This window comes from Pyrgilauda ruficollis, unplaced genomic scaffold, assembly GCF_017590135.1.
Source record: "Pyrgilauda ruficollis isolate IOZ18807 unplaced genomic scaffold, ASM1759013v1 scaffold5, whole genome shotgun sequence".
Taxonomy (NCBI): domain Eukaryota; kingdom Metazoa; phylum Chordata; class Aves; order Passeriformes; family Passeridae; genus Pyrgilauda; species Pyrgilauda ruficollis.
The window spans coordinates 3,119,141-3,137,388 of NW_024526599.1; the positions used below are offsets into that span (position 1 = coordinate 3,119,141).

Sequence of the window (18,248 nt, forward strand, 5' to 3'; positions counted from 1 at the left end):
TTGGAATGACCTGTCACTCTGGACACAGGCATGGAGTTGCCGTTGTCCCCTGTCACTTGGTGGTATGATGGGAGGCAGGAACATTATTGCATCTCCTTCCGTGTGCATCAACACACCAGGCACATCACACAACTTCTGTAAAGCCCTACAGACTGACCTATCCTTCTCTTGTCCCTCATGCTCTGTGTTTTATGGTCTCTTCCTTTTGCTATCTGGCTTGCTTCCTGACATTTAATTCAGGGCTCCCCAGTGGCATTTATCCACCATAAAGCCCTTCCAGGACTTAACAGGTGGCATTTGAGACTGTGAGGACTGTGCTGCCAGATCACTGGAGCCGCCCCCTGCCTTCTCCAGACAAGGTTCAGCCAGGAAACCCAGTGGGCAATTCAGTGTGACAGCTGGATGTAGATTGGCAGATCCTCACTGTGGAACAGAAAAACACTAGCTGGAGCAGGGCTGCATCTCATTCCTGCTGCCCAGGTCTACGTGCACAGGCTTGGCACAGCAAGCAGCAAGGAAATGCAGATACCTGTCTTGGTAATTAAACTGGGTTGTTGAAGTGTTGGACGGAATCATTCCTATGTTTCTTGAGGAGAGGAAATCAAGGCATGCTGGGAGTGCTGCTGATAGATGTGGCATGGAATCTGCTGGAGGAATATTAGAGGACAGCAGTATGACACCCGTTAAAGGCACCTGTTTAGTGCAGATCAGTGGGTGCCGTGGTCCTAATGCTGTTTACTGTTTTCCTGTTTTCCTGTTGTGGAGGCTGCTGCCAGTAACTCTGCTGTTGGAAGAAGTATATTTTCCTGTTAGTGGGTTTGCATTGGTATTTCATTGCTGCCACTGGATTTTCCCTGATGTGTGGCATTAAATCCACATAAATCTCAGTAAATGTAGCTGTGCGTGAGGAGATGATACCTTGCCAATCATTGCAGACAGTGAGGAAAAGGTCCTGGGTTGTGACTTAAATCCCAAACTCTTCGTAGCTGCAGCAGAATTTATCCACATAGCTGCATCAGGCCAAGAATAACCCCCTTGCACAGTTATCACTTGCAGCTTTGTATTGGAAGGTCTCTTAGAGGAACTGGGAAACCTGTGACAAATGTGTCCCGTGCTAAGGACAAGTGGGTAAGTGTAGCTTCTGGTTAAGTCTCCCTGTTTATCTTAGTGGAGCCACAATCACGGGAGATACTAGTGGATCAAGCTATGGGTGTTTGATACACTGTGTGGTGTTGAAATTGCGTCTCTGTGCTCTCATGGTTGATTCAACAGGAGGTTCAACCAAACTGCAGTGTAAAGAAAGCAGTGGTGACTGTGTTTTCTTGTCTGTCTGGATGGTCCCATCGTGTGTTTGTGAGGTGAGGCAGGCCTGTCTGCTGGAGCTGTAGCATCAAATGGGCTTCCCAGTGATGTGCTCTTTCAGCACTCCTCTGGGCCATCATGGGTTTGCCCATGCCAGAAATAAAGCAGACAGAAAGAGGGACTTTGCAAATCAGAGTAACTGCCGAGCATGGAAATTTTTTAAGGTGCCTCCAAAAAATGTCCTTTGAGGCAAGTAATGGAGTGCTCCATGCCCAGTGATTCTGGATATAGACTGACTTCAACAGTCCTTTCTCAAGTAAGAGTAGGCAGGGCACATGTGGCTTCAGGGAGTCTCAGGCCACCCACCTTCCCTCTGGAATTACCTCCAAGAGGTGCAGCTTTTGTGTCTTATCTTTTCCCTTGCACAGGTTTTCTGATGGTGATTATATTTTCACAGAGGCTGGTTAATGAAGTTGAATCAGTGACACAAGGCCAGCTGCAACAGTAGGAGAAATCCTGCTACAAGATCTGTTGGCTGCAGGAAATTGAAAAATTGCATGCCATGGGATAGGTCTGGCTGCTGGAGTCCTGCTGGCACATATTCAGTAACCCAGCACTGCAGAGAAATGCCAGGGTCTGTTTTGTTGGTTTGGCTTTTGTCCATCCCAAGAAGACCATGCTCATTTCAGAACTGCAAAGAATGTGCAGGCAGTGAGTCCTCATGTGCACCACCCCGTCTGGGCATGGCAGCTTTTGGCAGCAGAAACTACCTCTGGGTTAGACTCTCAAAGGGATTCCTTCCTGGAGGAAAAAAAAAAAAAAAAAAAAAAAAAGGTGGTTCACTCTAAAATAGTTTTCCCCCCTTCCTCTCCTCTAATGAGTACAAGAATTGGTGCTCGCAATCCATCTGGCATTTTCAGACTGATTTTTTTAATTTTACTCAGAACTTTTGTACTTAAATTTGGAAATACAGAGAAGGAACAGTAAAGTTTTGTGCACAAGAAGAGGCTGATTGCTAGTCTCAATTGGTGACCCCAGCATTCTTCTGTTCCCCCAGTCCTTGGAGACCTGGCACTACTTGGGATGGAGCTGATCAATGCAGGACTCAGTGGTCTTAAGCTCCAAATACAGGACGAGTTCTCCTGTAACCCTCTTGCAATCTGAAAACCTTTGTTGTTTCTGTGGGATTTTGCTGGTGTTTTTCTGCTGGAAAACATGTGTCTAGAAAGGATGAGCAATGCCACGAGCCATGAGAGATAGAAATTGTGCTGGCCTCTGTTTGGCTACCCTAGAGGTGCAGCAGGCAGAGAGGACCTTCTTCCCTTTGTAGGCACAGGAGTTGACCCAAGCATGGTTTTTCCCTATGGCATTGCTGCAAAATTTGTGTCCAAGGGACTTCCCAGCACAGATGGCAGGAAGTCATCTGTAATGCAGTCTCACAGTGTGTTAAAAAGTGTGCCTCGTGCATGTGGGCTGGAGCATAGTGAATAATTCATAAGTGGCAATGATAGCATCGAGTTAGCCATGCTTCCCTTGCTCATGGTTTTGCTCAGTTTTCATATTTTTGAAACCTCCACCTATTTAAATGGTTCCCAGAGAGCAGTCTGTGTGTACTGCTAATACTGAAGTTTGCTTTTCAAGTGACAACTGCATGACTTTTTTTTTTTTCCTCAGCGCTTTCACCAAGTTGGATGATTAAGGTATGCTGTCGCTCTGGACAGAGATGTGCATCTCCCTTGAGGTCTTTCATTTTATCTGCCCTGTGTACAGAAAGCACCCACCATGATGTCCTGGTCAGAGGCGTGTCTCCTAATGGGTCCATAGGGAGCAAGCAGTTTTGATTCACGGTTGCCTGCACGCCCATTGTATCATCGCAGGAATACACTGGAAAGATGCAATGTTTAAAACCTTTCTAGGCTTAAAACCTGCCAGGAGTGTTCACTTTAAGCCAGCCTAAACAGCCAAGCAATTTTCTTTGCTTTTGATGTCAGCAAGTCCCATGCTGGGAATGGTTTCAGGCACAGAACTGGCCTGGAGGTGGGGGGTGTGAGAGTGGGGCAGTTCTCCTGCTGGCATCCCAGATGCCACAGACTCCTTTGCACTCAAGACCTTCTCTGTGTGTGTTTTTAGATAAACCCCCTGCCTGTTTTCTGTTTGAAAAGTCAGAAGCCAGTGTTCAATCCCCTTCTGTGACCTGTATGGTATTTTTGCCCTCCTTCTGGGCAAGGAGGAGAAGAAAGGTCCAGATGTGCCTGCTAACAGAGGAGGAGTTAATATGTCTAATGCCTCAAGGAGTCTGCATGCCGGAGGCCAAACCAGAGATAGAAGTTGCATCCTGTGGAGCAGCAGTGCTTTTTAAGCAAAAGTGTTGGAGGACAGAACCTGGCAACCTGTAGTGCTGTCTGGGAAGCATGGCTAGGTTCTTACCTGACCAAAAACCACTAGACACTTGGAGCAGCTAGAAGGCTCTTGAGCAGGGAAGTGTGCTGAAAGCCATGGTCCTTCCTTTAATTGCGCAAGCTGTGATGCTGCAATGGAGGGGAGCAAGGAGAACATGTTTTCCATAGCAGTCAGGATGTGTACTTTCTTTGAAAAGCAGCCAAGGCTGGTTTGGAAAGGGAAACCTGCAATGTAGATCTTGCTGGAATCTTACATCAGTATCTGCATGCTCTTGAAACCAAGAGACTGCAGCCCTGCACAGTCTGGGAAGAAGACATCAGAAAATGAGGCAAGACATGGGAACCACTTTTCCAGAGATTGCCTTTGGGAACTGATGAGTTCAAGTCCTGTAACATTCAGGGCCTGATTCTTCCAACTTTGAAGTCTTCCAGGTTTGTTTGGTTTGGTGTGGGAAGGGAGCAGTTTACTTATTTTCTTCAGGAATAACAGAACATTTCCAAGGGGATTCTCCACTAGGGGCAGCATGTTCCATCATCTCACACAAGAAGCAAGACTGGTCTTGCAGCTCTACTTTTCAGCCAGAACTGCTAGCCTAGGATCTGCAAAAGCTTAAGCAGATGCTTAGTTTTGAAAAAGTGCCTTTCCACAGCCAGCTTGTTAGGCAGGGCTTGCCTTTAAACATCCATTGTAACCGTACTTGATCCACTGGGCTGCATCACCTTCCCAGCAGTGGTCACTAGTGGATACCATAGAAGGGCTAAGAGTAGGAAGCACACACCTCAGGGCTTCCTTAGAGCGCTCTCCAACCTCCAGGAAACACCTCTTTGTGCTTTATAGCCCTTAATGGATTTTTCTCGCATGAATTTGTCTAATTATTTTATGGACTCTGAGAAAATTCTAACGGCTGCAGGCAATCCTTTATGAATTTGGTATGTCTGGTAGTTTAAATTCTGCTTTAGATTCACACTGGCCAGAGAGGAGCTATTAGTGGCATAAATAGAGGTTTTAAGGTTTGCAATTGCCCATCTCTGTGGAAAGCACTGCCATTTAGGGAAGCAGCACTGGCTTCCAGTGTGTTAACCCAGGTATTGCAGCATTTAACGTAGAACAATGTTATCTTAAAAGCAGAGAATGTCTGCCATACCAGGATGGGTGAATACAGGGGTAATATGTGCAGGTAAACTGTATTGCCTCAAAGACCATAGTCTCTATTTAAAGCTGAGTGCACTCTGCACTGCCCCTTGCAGCAGGAACTTTCTGCTGGCTGTGAATACCCTTCATATTCAGGGAGATGTGAAAATTAGTGTTGATCAGCCAGTGAAGGTTCAGCCAGAAAGAGAATAATTTCATTTGCAAAGTTCCATGCATATGCTGGTAATCAGCTTCAAGAAGTATTTTGGTATGTTTTTGAAGCATGGTCTCATGCAATCTGAGCATGCAGTCACAGGCTGTGTAAAGGAAACACACTGGCAAAGTAAAACCTGAAAGCTGATGCTCTACAAAAGGTTGGTTGTTTGAATTTTTTGTTGTTGTTGTTTTTTTGGTGCTGGCTGCATTTATACTGAATGCAAAATCTTCATCCAGCATCCTATTCCGGAGTCATGAGTTCACCCCAGCCCAGATGGCTGGATGTCTGTTACCAAATGAATTATGGATCAGATTAATATTTTACAGTTTTATTTACAACTCCCCTATCGGTAATTGCTACTTTTTCATAGTTGTTATAAGTCTTTTTGTTATACTTCACATATTAGAAATACATGCTTGAATACTGAGACAAGTCTTTGGAATATGAAAAAAAAATCCCCAAATTACAATATGACTTTTAGTTAGAGGTCGTTTTTTTTCTGGAAGTGTGTGAGACAACCCTGTGGTTGATATATAAGGGCATTAAAAGATGAAAGAAAAACCATTTTCCTGCATCTGCAGAGAGACCTTTCAATTGTGACATGAAATTAAAACATCTTGTATATAGATGAAAATAAAAATAGTAAGAAATAGTTGTCTCTATCCACCATTCTCCTGAAAAAGTGAAAAAGAAGGATGCTGAAGATCTCATTATGAGATTCAGCTGATGACAGCCATTGTGTATTGTGCAGAAGGGTGCAGGTTTTACCATCTCCCAGTGACAGTGAGACAAACATCTTTATGGTAAAACAATTAGTCTTCTTCGAAGTGTGCTATTCGTGAGGCATGAGGTACAAAAAGCAAATCCTGGGTTATACTTAGGGAAAATGAATCCATGGGCTGCACCCACATGATGCCATGCAGATGTGTGTGAGGGAGAAAGAGCTGCCCAAATATTTGGCTTGAGATGCTGCGACCAGCAGGATTGACACCACTCTGTAACATCCCTGAGCCACCAGACTCCCCAGCAGCAACATCACCTCAGGCTTGGGGTAAAGTAGCAGATATTGGGCAACCTGAGACCAGGTTTTAAGAAGTGTATGAGTAGCAAATACTGACTTTTTTCCAAAAAGCATAGAGCAGGCCATGCTGCGATCAGGTGTAGTAAGAACTTCACAAGGTCAGAGCTTTAAGAAACTTATGTTTTTACAGGGCATTACTCATGTTACATTACAAGAGTGATAGAGGTGGTTTAAAATCTTATTTCCCATTTTGCTGGCATATTTTTAAAGGATTGCCAAGTAATCTTACACTAATCTAATTCTAATCCCTTTAAAACACATTCTTCAGGGCCAGGGAGTTCTCTTTGTATTGTGCTGAGCACAGTACCTGGCAGAGAGCAAAAGTAAAGCATCTGAAATGGTTCCACTGCCCAGATGACATCAATTTATAGATTTTTTTTCCCCCCATGAATGTTGCTTTTGAATTTCTCTGCTAATAAAGTCCCATTCAACTCTTTAATCTCAGTCTGCAAGCTGGTAATTCCATTGTCTCCTATGTTATTTCTCTGATTTTAGCATTAAAAGTAGTTTTACATTTTTAACAGTCTGCATAAATGATACTTTGGAGGATACTCTTAGGACACCAGGACTCCAAAATAGCCAAAAAAACAATGTAAAAGTACTTTCAGTGCTGTTTAGCAGTGGACTTGCAGGCATTTAATAAAACAACCCACTTGTTCTCTGGCTGCAGTACCAAACCAAGTAATCTCTTTATAGTATTCTCCCTCAAACGTTAAATATAACAGTGGAGGAAACAGGAGTTGGGACATTTGTGTTTCAGTATTTGTGCATTGAGAGAGCTGTGCTGTAGAAGCACTGCTCAGGGTATAGCAGCTTCACAGGACATTTCTCCTTTCCCATGCACCCATCATGCTAATAAAATGAATTTGTAGGAGTGTGAAGGTGTAAGTACATTCATGGCAGCGTGTGTGCCATGGTTTTGTTCAGGTTGCCATAGTTTAGTTGAGGTGCTAGGGCATGAGTTGGACTCGATGATCTTGAAGGTCTCTTCCAGCCTAGTGGTTCTGTGATTCTGTGCATTTGTGTGTGTATGAACATGCAGGACACGTGCTGGACAGAACACAGCGGTTACCCACCCTTGTGGGTATCTGTGAGAGCTTGGTAGAGCTCAGACACTTCAGGTGCCTTTCACTCTTCATTCCTTGTGCCAAATTGCTGCCTAACTGGGCCCACGTTTGAAGAGGGTGGCTCTCTGTGCTGCAAGGCCACCCAGCAGTTCTCTGGTGCCTTTTTCCTTCTGTCTGTTTTCTTTTGCCGTGAGCATGACCCTTCTTTAATAAGCAGTTTGTAATATTTTTTGGTTCATATGGTCAGATTTTTTTCCCCTTGGTTGCTGTTGTGCCTGCTGTCTGCACCCACAAGCAAGCTGACTTCTGTATCTCAGGAAGGATTTTGCTGTATCAGAACTGAGCTCCAGCTCTCAATGTGCATGAATTACAGGTTCCCAGTTAGTGTTTTATGGTATCAGGCTGAATTGCTTTTCTCCCCTGGATTGCTTCTCATTGGAGAGGTGTTGTTTCAGTGAGGCTTGGAATGTTTTTCCACGTTTTCTGTTGTGGTTGCTATTACAATATATTTTGACAGCAAACCCCTTGCTCATTCCTTGAAAGATTTCCAAAATGCTACTTCTGACACTTGTATTTCTTGCAAAGGGCTAATGTAATACAAGTAGTAGGGTTGGCTGGTACTTTTTTCCGGATTACTGCCCTTTCTTTCCCCACTCTGGGGAGGACATGGGGACAGGGAGGGGGGAGCTCCATCTGAAGAGCCAAGAGTAGCACTGAGGTGACAGACAACCCAGCAATAAATTACATTTCTTCCACAGCAGCTGGGCCAAAGTTCAGCTACATGCAAATACTACAAAAAGCTCAAGAGTTGGAATGTTTTAATTAAAACACACTTCAGATGTGCTCTTTTGCCAGTGTGATGGAATGCTTGCTGCATCTCCTGGTCCTGGAGGAGCAGTCCTGATCAAAAGCAAGTAACTAATGGGATTTCCAGCTAGATCAGTACAATAGAAATCACCAGAAGGGAAGTGTTATTATTTATTTGTTTTCCTATTTTTGGGGGCTTGGCAATTTCTAAGAATACAAGCTCTGATCAAAAGGCCCTGTACGAATTGATGTGGAGCACCCACTGGCTGTGGTGGTGCTGGGTGAGGGTTTTTCTGCTGCAATGCAGGAAACTGGAGTGAGCCACTGCTCTTTGGGCAGAGTGGCCCACCATTCTGGACTGATCCTCTAAGTCCTTTGGCAAGCCTTGGAGAGAGCACTGGTCTGCGGAAATGGATGGAAAAATAGCAAATTCAGCATTTGACAAAATCTGCTCTGTGGGTTTTGGCCAGAGGTGGTGGGTGTGCAGAGTGTTACAGGGAGCCTTTTGCATCTGGCCCCTGGGCTCTGCAGAGAGAGAACAATGCCTCAAAAGCAAATTAGGTGGAACATGCCAGTGGAGGGCACTAGCACTGCTTACTGCCTTCCCAGGAATGCACAGCACAATTGCCCACCATGCTTCTGCATCCTGCTGTGCAAATCTTGTGCATCTTTGCTGTCTGCCCCTACAGGAGATAAAAAAAAGCAAAGCTGAATCAGGTAAAAGCAGAAAACTGGGCTTGACCTCCCTCCTTCAGTTTGCAAGGCTGTATGGGACCCTCTGTGCCGTTTCTTTGTAGATTCTTTCCAAATTTCTGCAGTCAGCCTCAATCCAAGAAGAGAAAGTGCTTCTCAGCCAAGTAGATTATTAATTATTCTATTTCCTGAGTTGCCTTCCACACAGTTCAGCATTAGTGTGGCTTATTACAGGGGGGCTGATCTGCACTGCACATTATCCTATCATGTCCAGAGCTGCCTTCCCCACAATGGGCTCCTGCCTTGGATCATTAAGCCATGAAGCTCCATGGTTCTGCCTTGTTCTCCTGAGGGGTGGCACCAAGAGCATGAAATTGTTTGCTGTCCTTGTTGGAGACTTATGATCTGAGCCTTTAAACACCTGGCCACACAAGGACAGTTTCCACAGAGAGGTGCTCTCACCCAGTTCAGTAAACTGGAAGACTATCACTGCAAAATGACTGGGTTATTTCATTTATTGTACATCCCTCTGTCCCAGGTGCGACTCAGTCCCTGCAAGGACATGGAAAGGAACTAGAGGATGACTGGGCAAGGATGCACATGAGGGCACAGAACTATCTCCACCTTCTCCAAAACTGCAGACAGCAACTAGCAAAGCTGGGTGTGCATGAGGGACAAAATGCCCAGTGCCTTCCACAGAGGTGTTGCACCAAACCCTCTGCTATATGTTGGCTGAAGCTTCAGGGGTTTTAAGTGCTATTTGCACTTAAATACTCCTGGGGGCTTTAAGTGCTATTTGCAACCCCTTCAGAACATCTCTATAAAGCAAAACAAATCCCCCATAAAGTAGTTAGTTGATAATACTGTTTGTGCTCTAGTAACAATTGTGCATCTGTTGTGGCTCCTCATTCTTCCTCTATCTTCTGCTATTGGTCAGTGAATGAGAACTGCTGTTTTAAATTCAGTTTGTACAGTGTCCCATTCTTAATTTAGGACAAAATGGGGAAGTTAAATACATGGTAGTTATGCAAATTAATGCAAGTTGGCTCAGCTTTCTTGTATGCAGACCTGATGGATACAGCAACATTGGAAGGGATACCTAATGTCAGTAAATTGCTGTTTCGATGCCTAAAACTTTATGCATTGCCTTCATCAGGGAGGTTTTTCAGGCATTTGGTTCATTGATGGGGGAACGGAGTCATGGAGGTGTGGTGTGACAGGCTAGAGGACACCCACCAGGACTGGGACTCTTCTGGCTGCTCCTTGCCCCTGCTGAATTCTCCCCATAGGGCTGGAGCCCTAAGATGCATTGGAAATGTTTCCTAACCTATGTTTGCCACACTAACTTAAGAGCAGAAAAAAGAGGCTGGCCAGAGTCCCCTGGAGATGGGCTGTTGGGTTTGGGGTTTCAGTATTATTGTGGTTTCAGTTTCACTGCAGTGTTAGAGATAGAAATGTCAGAAAACAGTGTATTTATCCAAAGCATTTAGTGAGCTAAAGCGCGCTAAATAGCTTGGGGAGATGTGTGACAGGGGGCCCCTTTGCTCCCAGTCTTAATTGCTTGCAATAGTGAAAATTTCCTCCTTTCCTCTTTTGCACCTTCTGTCAGGAGAGACAATCTTTGATTCGAGCCCAGCTGAGTGCAAGGTGTTGCCTTCAATACATCTGCTCGGTGAACTGTGCTTTGTCTTCTAGAAAGGGAGCTGTTAATAATGTGACAGTGTCCATTCCAACCTGTTACAAATTCCAGTGCCCAGGCGATTAAATGTAACTAAAATCCTGATCGTTTTCATTTGGTATCTAGCAAAAGAGCAATTGCTACCTGTTCAGTAAATACAGTTGAGTTTTATTTGGCCTCTGACAGTAATAGTATTTAGAGTAGCTTGGCAACTGTTCTCTGATGAGGGTCCAAAAAAAGCACTTAACAAAATCAAGTGGTAACAGGAATAAACTGCTAAAGACACTGGCACTGTGTTTATCCACTTGAGCGCTTTAGGAAAGATTTCAGGGGCTCCTCCTGGTTTCTCTGCTTTTCTTCAACTTTTTAACCTGGATCACGAGCCCATTTGCCAGGGGCTGTGTCAGGCTCTGGGGTCACACAGCCCTCTGCTCCCTGGTCCCCATGGCTGAGCCCCAAGCTGGTGCCCAAGGCACTGTGCCGGGGCTTGGATGGGAGAACATCCAGGTATCTGAAGTATGGAACTATGAGGTTTCCTGCCTCCCTGTCTCCATCTCCAGCTGCTCTGCCTCACAGAAGTAGGGGTCCCGGGGACGAGGCATGCACATGGCTCATGAACCAGTGGACCATGGAAGTTCTGTGCGCTTTGCCCTAGCAGGAGGAGAGCTTTGGCACGCACAGCAGCCACCTTCTCCCTTTGCCATGAGGGTGCTTGAAAACTTTAGAGATGCCGCAAGTCAGACAATTTTACAGCTGCCGTTTGGCTGAGTATAGGAGTGTTTTCCTCTCCAAGAGAAGCAGCATCTATTTTTCACAGAGCAAATGAAGCCACCTGTTGGGTTAACTGGGCTTTATTCAGTCCCCAGGCTGCCTTGCACAACCTTTAGGGCCCATAGGAGTCTTTGAAGTACCATTGAATTTCATTGTTAATGTCACAGTCATTTACTGTGAATGGAAAAGGGTATTTTTTTTCACTCCCAGGCATGAATAAGCTCTGTAGATTGCAGGAAATAATCCCTCTTAAAGGAGAGTTGAAAGTGCTGTCTTCTAATAGAAGAAACCTGGTGCTGAGCAGATGCCTAGGACTGCTCCAGGTCGTCTCAAAAGTACTGGATTTTGCTCAATGATTAGAAACAGAATAAATTAAATGAAAGGAAGGCAGCTGTTGACAGGGTAATACATGTGTCAGAGAAGGGGAGGGAGTGGTGAAGGAAAAGTATATAATGTGGATGACTTTAATTATGTGGAAGGTGGGAAGATTGACTTCCCTATCCTGAGTGGGGTGTGTGAGAAGATACATTAGTTTGTATTCTAGCTGAGGTTGATGAGGTCTCCTCCGAGATGTTAGTAGTTGCTTGGATGAAAAAGGGTGCACTTGATGACAGTATTTATGAGAGCTTTAATTACATTTCACAGACTGAGTTCCAATTAGAAAGGAAAGTAGGGCTGAGAAGATGAACAAAAAGCATGTTTTAAGGGCACAGTGATAAATCTGTGGCTGAGGATTATGGTAAACAAGATAGTCGTACATCATGGCATCATTTGCACACTTATATTTTTAGATGCTTACTCCAAGTTCCCTTCCACCTCCCCCCATCACAAGCAAAATGCATATAAAGGGGTCAAACACAGGCCTCTGTTACTTCTCTTCCAAGATGGAAGTCAAAGATCATTTGCAATTGCTGCAATACAGGGCTGTTACTTTTTTTTTTTTTTTGCTAATTCATTAACTGTGTCATAAAGCAGCACTCCATAAAAGGCAGACACAGACAGATCACAATATTTATCTCCATGCTGCATGAATAGTGGGAAAATACTGCTGTCATCAGCACATCCTTTCACATTGCTGTGGATTCTCACATTTAGAATCATAGAATGGTTTGGACTGGTTTGAATTATCCTTGCTATAATCTCACTTTAGCAGCTTCTTATGCAGATGACCATGATGCCCATTTATTTTTATGTCAGAAGGTAACACTCAAAGGGGAGGTATATCAGTTGCTCAGCACTGGCTTAATTCCCTCTGCACTGTCGTGAACCAGGGACTTTGCCGCTGACTTCACTGCAAGGACAGTGCCTCCATGTCTGAGAGGCATTGGCACAATTCTGTCATTACAGCCCTCTCACATGACTCAGAAAGAAGCTTCTTGTACTCTTTCCTTGTGGCGTAAGCTGTTTGCCAGTATCTCCATAGATGGTGCAGGTAAGAGGTTTTGCCTAACAACAGGAGTGTTAGAGAAACGGGCAGTACTTTGGATCTTGTGGTATTGGTAATTAAAGTAAAGGTAAGTCTGCAGACAGCTCATGACAAACACTGAAATTCTGGCTGGAGAATAGGAGGGATTAGCTAGTGAGATTGCTTTTGTTTCAGTTGTTCCTCCCCCTGATTCCTAAAAGGGTTAACAGTGTTTCTTAAACAGCAGTGAAATGGCTTCAGTGAAGCAGTGGCAGTACTTCAGCAAACGAAATTTTTTTTATCTTGTTTAATTCCATGATCACACTTGGTGAGCTACAACAAAGCAAAGGAGAAAGCTCCTCTTTCTTTGGTTAAGCTGAGAACAAATCCTTGTTTATTTAAAAGTAGCTGTGTCAGGAGGAAGGTATGATGGAGTATAATTGCCAAATTCTTATTTGGTAATTAGTATCTTGCAGCCATCTTAACACTGTTAAGATGCAGGCATAATTGCACATTGGATGTGTATATTTATCGTGGAAGTTGGCACTTCAGACCATTAGGAAGTATCTGTAGCTTTGCTGTACGCTGCATGTAGATTAATCTAGTTTAGGAGACTTAAGAGCCTGTCAGAGATGCTCCCATCATCCAAGCATTTGTAACATCAGATGGTAGGAGAGGAGCCAGATGGTTTCCATAGCCCTGCTGCAAAAATATTGTGGGTTCCTGATATTTGTGCATATCCAGAGGTTTACCTGTTTCTGGCTGCAATATTCACCTCTGCCTGTTTTATTCACACACATTAAAAATAAAACATAAAGTGGTCAGGTCCAGGAGGGAGAAGTGTTGCATTTGTGTTCTGTTGTGCAGGGTATTTCTGCATGCCAGCATTGGAGGAGAGAAACTTTGACTCTTGGGAGCCCCTGGGAAAAGGCTTGTGAAGTAAACCCAGGTACACGTCACAGGCAGGGGCTCTGCCACCTTGAATTAAAAAAAAAAGTTGTTTGGAATTAAACATGTTCCCTTGTCAGGCCATCAAAGAAAGTATAGGAAGAAGCAACATGTTGCAGAAATAAGCAAGTCTGGAAGTTGTGTCTAGGAATAAGATAGGAACAACTTGTCAAGAGAAGATGATTTTCAGTAAAAGATCATAGCTAGAAACTCATCATTTAGGGCTTTTTAATTAAATGTTTGGGAAGGGATGGGCAAATAAGATCTCAGGGGAGAGATTGTTTCAACCACAGGCTTAAGGCTGCCACCAAAGATGAGAGTGTACATGCTGCATAGAAGATGTTAACTGCAAGCCTCATAGAGCTTTGTGAGCAGCAGGAGTGTCCCTCCTGCACTTGAATTTATAGGCTGCAAAAGAGAGTGAAGTGATTTTTCCCAAGGTCGCCCATCAGTTCATAAGCAGGGCCAGGAAGAGACCAAAAGTCACCAGGATCTCGTGGCACTCTGCTTTGCTGGATTCAAGATGGAGACATAAATGTAACTTATTTATTTGTGTCCTTCCTTTAGTCCCCATTTTTCTTGACTGCTTTTTAGGTCTCTACACAGGAATACAGGGTTAGGGATTGAATCCTGGTGTACCTCCAAGTGAGTCCTTCCCGATGAAGTCTTGAAGTACAAGACCATCCACAGGATCTCTTCCAAAATGGAAAGGCAGATTTTCTCTGTGTTAACCTGCAGCTGACCATAGGTCCAAGTGGTCTTCTGTTTCATTCATTTATTTGGCTAATTCAGTACTTGGAGGGATGTATTTTGTTTTGCCTTCCCCTAGCGGATCAAATTCTGGTCTTGCTTGTGTGGAAGCTACTTTTGATGAAGTTGGTGAGTAGCCTCTCATGTAGATAAATGCAAAGAAGAGCCTGATGTCTCAGGTAGGTTTGATCACCACACTTCTTTCTCTGGATGTCCTCACAGCTGCTCTTGTGTCTCTGTTTGGGCTCTAGAAATTTTGGCTCTACACATAATTTTTTTGCCCAGGGTATTGAGGAAGCAAGAGGAAGTACTGTCATTTTGATTTTTGTTATTTTATCAATGCAGTGTATTCCCCACATTCTGAAAATCTTTTTGCCCAGGTCATTCAGTATACAGTGGTAGTATATGATTTGACATGCCTTACTGAGGAAAAGATGAAGCAGAGAACACCAGATTTATTATTGGGTCACTGACTGAGATATTTTTTGAGTTCCCAGGGCTTTATCATAGTGGCCATCCTGGGTCTTGTTAGTAAAGAGATGATCTCAAGAATTAGATCACTGAGATCATAATACACTGCTGTGTTAGACAAGATTCATGGTTGAGAGAGGATATGGCATTCACTGGGCCTTTTAAATGTCACATCCAGACTTTAAAGGCCACAGTCTTAGAATAAACAAAAGAGAATGCAGCTCAAGCAGCTTTAAAATGAGCAGCATCCTGGTGAGCCAGAGGGAACCTGTGGTCCGTATTTATGCAGCAAATACCAGACTAACCAGCCACTAGAAACCATGCAAGGATGATAGCAGTGTCTTTCTTGAGATACAAGGTAAGATGTGCCTGTGTGGTCAGCATTCCTTTCATTTAGCTGCAGAAGGAAGTAAGTAATACGAAGTTCTTATCAGAGTGATGCACAAGAAGTTATGGCTTTTGAGTAGTTTTGGTTGGAGTACAGTAAATGAAGTGATTGAATACCACACAAGGGAAGCAGTCTCTGCAAGCAGTTGCTTGACAGTTGAATGACTGGATGGAAATATTTTTTTCCGTTTTCTTAGCTATGTGATAGTTCAAGTGGATGATAACACTTGGCAAAATTTATTTCTTTCCTCAGATGCATTCTTCACTGATAGAAACAGAACCCATAGGAGGGTAATCCACAGAGCTGAATTCTGTACACTGCAGTGCTATAGAGCATAAAAATGCATGTGGGCAGTTCCCACTGATCAGATGTGATAGTTCAGTATCTGCAGGCCTTGTAAAGTTGGGCTTTTTTGTAATTTTTATGAACTGATAAGTGTTGCCAAATTGCTTGGAAATTTACTGACAGTCTTCAAGGGACATTCAGCTTTAAAAACTTGAAGCATGCATCCTTTCTTCAGGCTCTTCTTGATTTTTTTTTTTCCTGTGTGGCTTATGGAAGTGTGCATGTGTGCATATCTGTGTTTAAAATGTCCTTTTCTCTTTTGTTTTTCATGCTCTCAGATAGTAACTGTTGTATCGATTTTTTTTAAACAAATTTTTTTCTTCAGTACTAATTTCTAGAACAAAGTTCAGTTATCTCTTAAAATGTTTTATTCTTTTAACGAAGTGGCATGGTGGAGCAGCAAGTCACTGCATGGTGAAGTTTGGTAATCTGCCCTCAGGAGTGAATTGTTATTGATTTAAAGGAAGATGAAAAGTCAGTGGTGGTTTGTGGGAGGGCTAAATGATCTCTTTTGGCCTTAAGATCTAGGTATATTGATTTAAAATTATCTTGCTTTACCTGCTGCCTATAAATTTACAAATTCAAGTTAAATGAACATGAAATACATTCTGTTTGAGTCCACTGTATTTGTACAGGGTTTTAACAAAACCATTTTAAATGTTGCTCTTTTTATTAATTCTGCTTAGCTGTATTTAGCTCTCTCAGAGTACTTGTCATTTTGGGGGGGCAGTCTAGCAACATTTGTATACTTCACTGTAATTGAATCCTGATGCAAATCCAAGTCTTTGTTATTCTTGCATTCACTGCAGTGACCTTGATAATGTGAATGCTTCACCTTTGCTGCTCCTTGGAAGGCAGTCCTGTGAAATGGGATCAATTACGTGCATTGCTAGATCCCATTTTCAATACCAGTGAATTAAAAACAGTTAGAGCTAGTTAATGGGCTTCCCCCTTGTGTGAGGGAGAGGCTGGGGGAATGAACAAAGGAGAATAGAAGCTGAATTGTTTGAGAGGAAGTAATCTCTGTTTTGTTTCTGCTATAGATTAGGAATGATCAATTATCATGTCAGAAGGCAGAGAAGCTAATATGTCCCAGAATCTACACATAGTTATTTAATCATCCTGCCTGATGCATAGCATTCATCATTCACGTTTTTAATGCCACTTACTGTTATAATCTCACATTTATGCAGGGAACATTTAGGGAGAGAGAGCCATGCTAATAGGCAACAACCTGGGGAACAGAATAGTGGGGAACCCGTATGGTTTGATTTCTGTCTGTTCAATCTCAGCAGCCTAAGCCCTGGACCCATGCAAACTGTTGTGCATGTCTGATCTTGAGATGATACCCCTGTGGATGACTCAAGGCGTCGTCTGAAGGAAAACCTTCGTGAGCTCCCATCTCTACTGGGTGGGTAGTTCTCAGTGGTGCTGGAAGTTGCTTTTTTCCAAGAGCAAGTGGCAGCTAACATCATCACAGTCCTGTGAAGGAGTCAGGCAAATGCCTGTGAGCAGCTGATGTTGGTGCAGTGAGCTCCAGTATCCATGCCGTCCTGTCATCTGTTGTTTGGACTACTTTCAGATGTCCTCAAGGCACAATTTCAGCCAGCCACTAGATTCAATGAGCACTTGCAGCTAGAAGATTGGTCAAAGGAGAGTCACAAATGTGACTCTTGGTGATATCAAACAGAGAAGTGGTTTATGTATTGCATCTATGAAGACATATGTTTTTTAATTCTCAGTAAATATTTTGGTCATCTAGGCCACACACTAGTGTAGAGATGAAGATGAGAAAGTTGTAAGGACTAGGGCACATCCTTATGTCTGTCAAGTCATTCCCTGGTCCAAGTTGAAGAAGAGAGCCAAGAAACCCCTCAGAAGGAGGAACCCACAGTGACTGATATTAAAATGCCCTTTTCTAACAGTCACAAAGCTGAGGGGAAGCGAGTGATGAGTATAAGGAGAACTTGCCAAAACCAAATCCTGTTAGGGTGGTTGTGAACCCAGAGATGAATCTGGATGCAGAGAAACTTGTCTTTCCTCCATCTTTCTACAATGTCGTGGGAATGCCAAATGAGACGATGTCACCAAATCCTCAGGATCCACTAGAGAGTGCATGTGCAGCTACCATATGAAACAGCTAGAATCTTTGTTGAGACCATTAGCTTCTGGATGGCAATCCCACCCTCAGATGTTCAGGTTGTTCTCCTGGTACCATTGCATTGCCCTGGCATCCACAGCCTGTGGTGACCCAGTTAAATAGACAAGGGCTTAGGACATACCCTGTCAGCTCTAAAGGGAAAAATTGGACTAGAGAGTCCCTGTACAGTCCCTAAATTGAGTTTTTATGTTAGAAACATTCTGACATATTCTTGAGTTTGTCTCTAAATCCTTATCAACACCTTCAGAAACTAACTGGACTGAAAAAGCCTGCTGTATTTTGTCAGAAAAGTCTCTATTTGCTTCCTGCAGAAAAGTGATGCCTCTGCAGGGTGGGAAAGTCAAAAGCCATGCTTTCATACGCAGCTGCATTTATCCCATTCTAAAGGTTGATGTTCATCCTGAGCTTGTGTTGCTCAGTCGTGATCTCTGCAGTTTTCCCTCAGCAAAGCAATTTTGCACAGTGCTTGCCTTTAAGCACAGAACTAGTGCTTCCACTTGGAAACAGATGTTGGAGAAAGTTATTAAATTATGAAAACAAGTCTTTGCCACAAATTTCCCCACAATTTTCCTCTTTGTCTCTTTGTCACTCACATAGGGGTTTTGTTCTGTGTTTGAGCTCTGTGTGACATCA

At 43.5% G+C, this 18,248-nt stretch overlaps 1 protein-coding gene across 10 annotated transcripts in view; it reads left to right on the top strand.

The window, feature by feature from the left end:
- EPHA5 (EPH receptor A5) overlaps positions 1-18,248 on the top strand; it is a 191,196-nt gene that overhangs the window by 112,733 nt on the left and 60,215 nt on the right. The gene's annotated exons all lie outside the window — the stretch shown is intronic.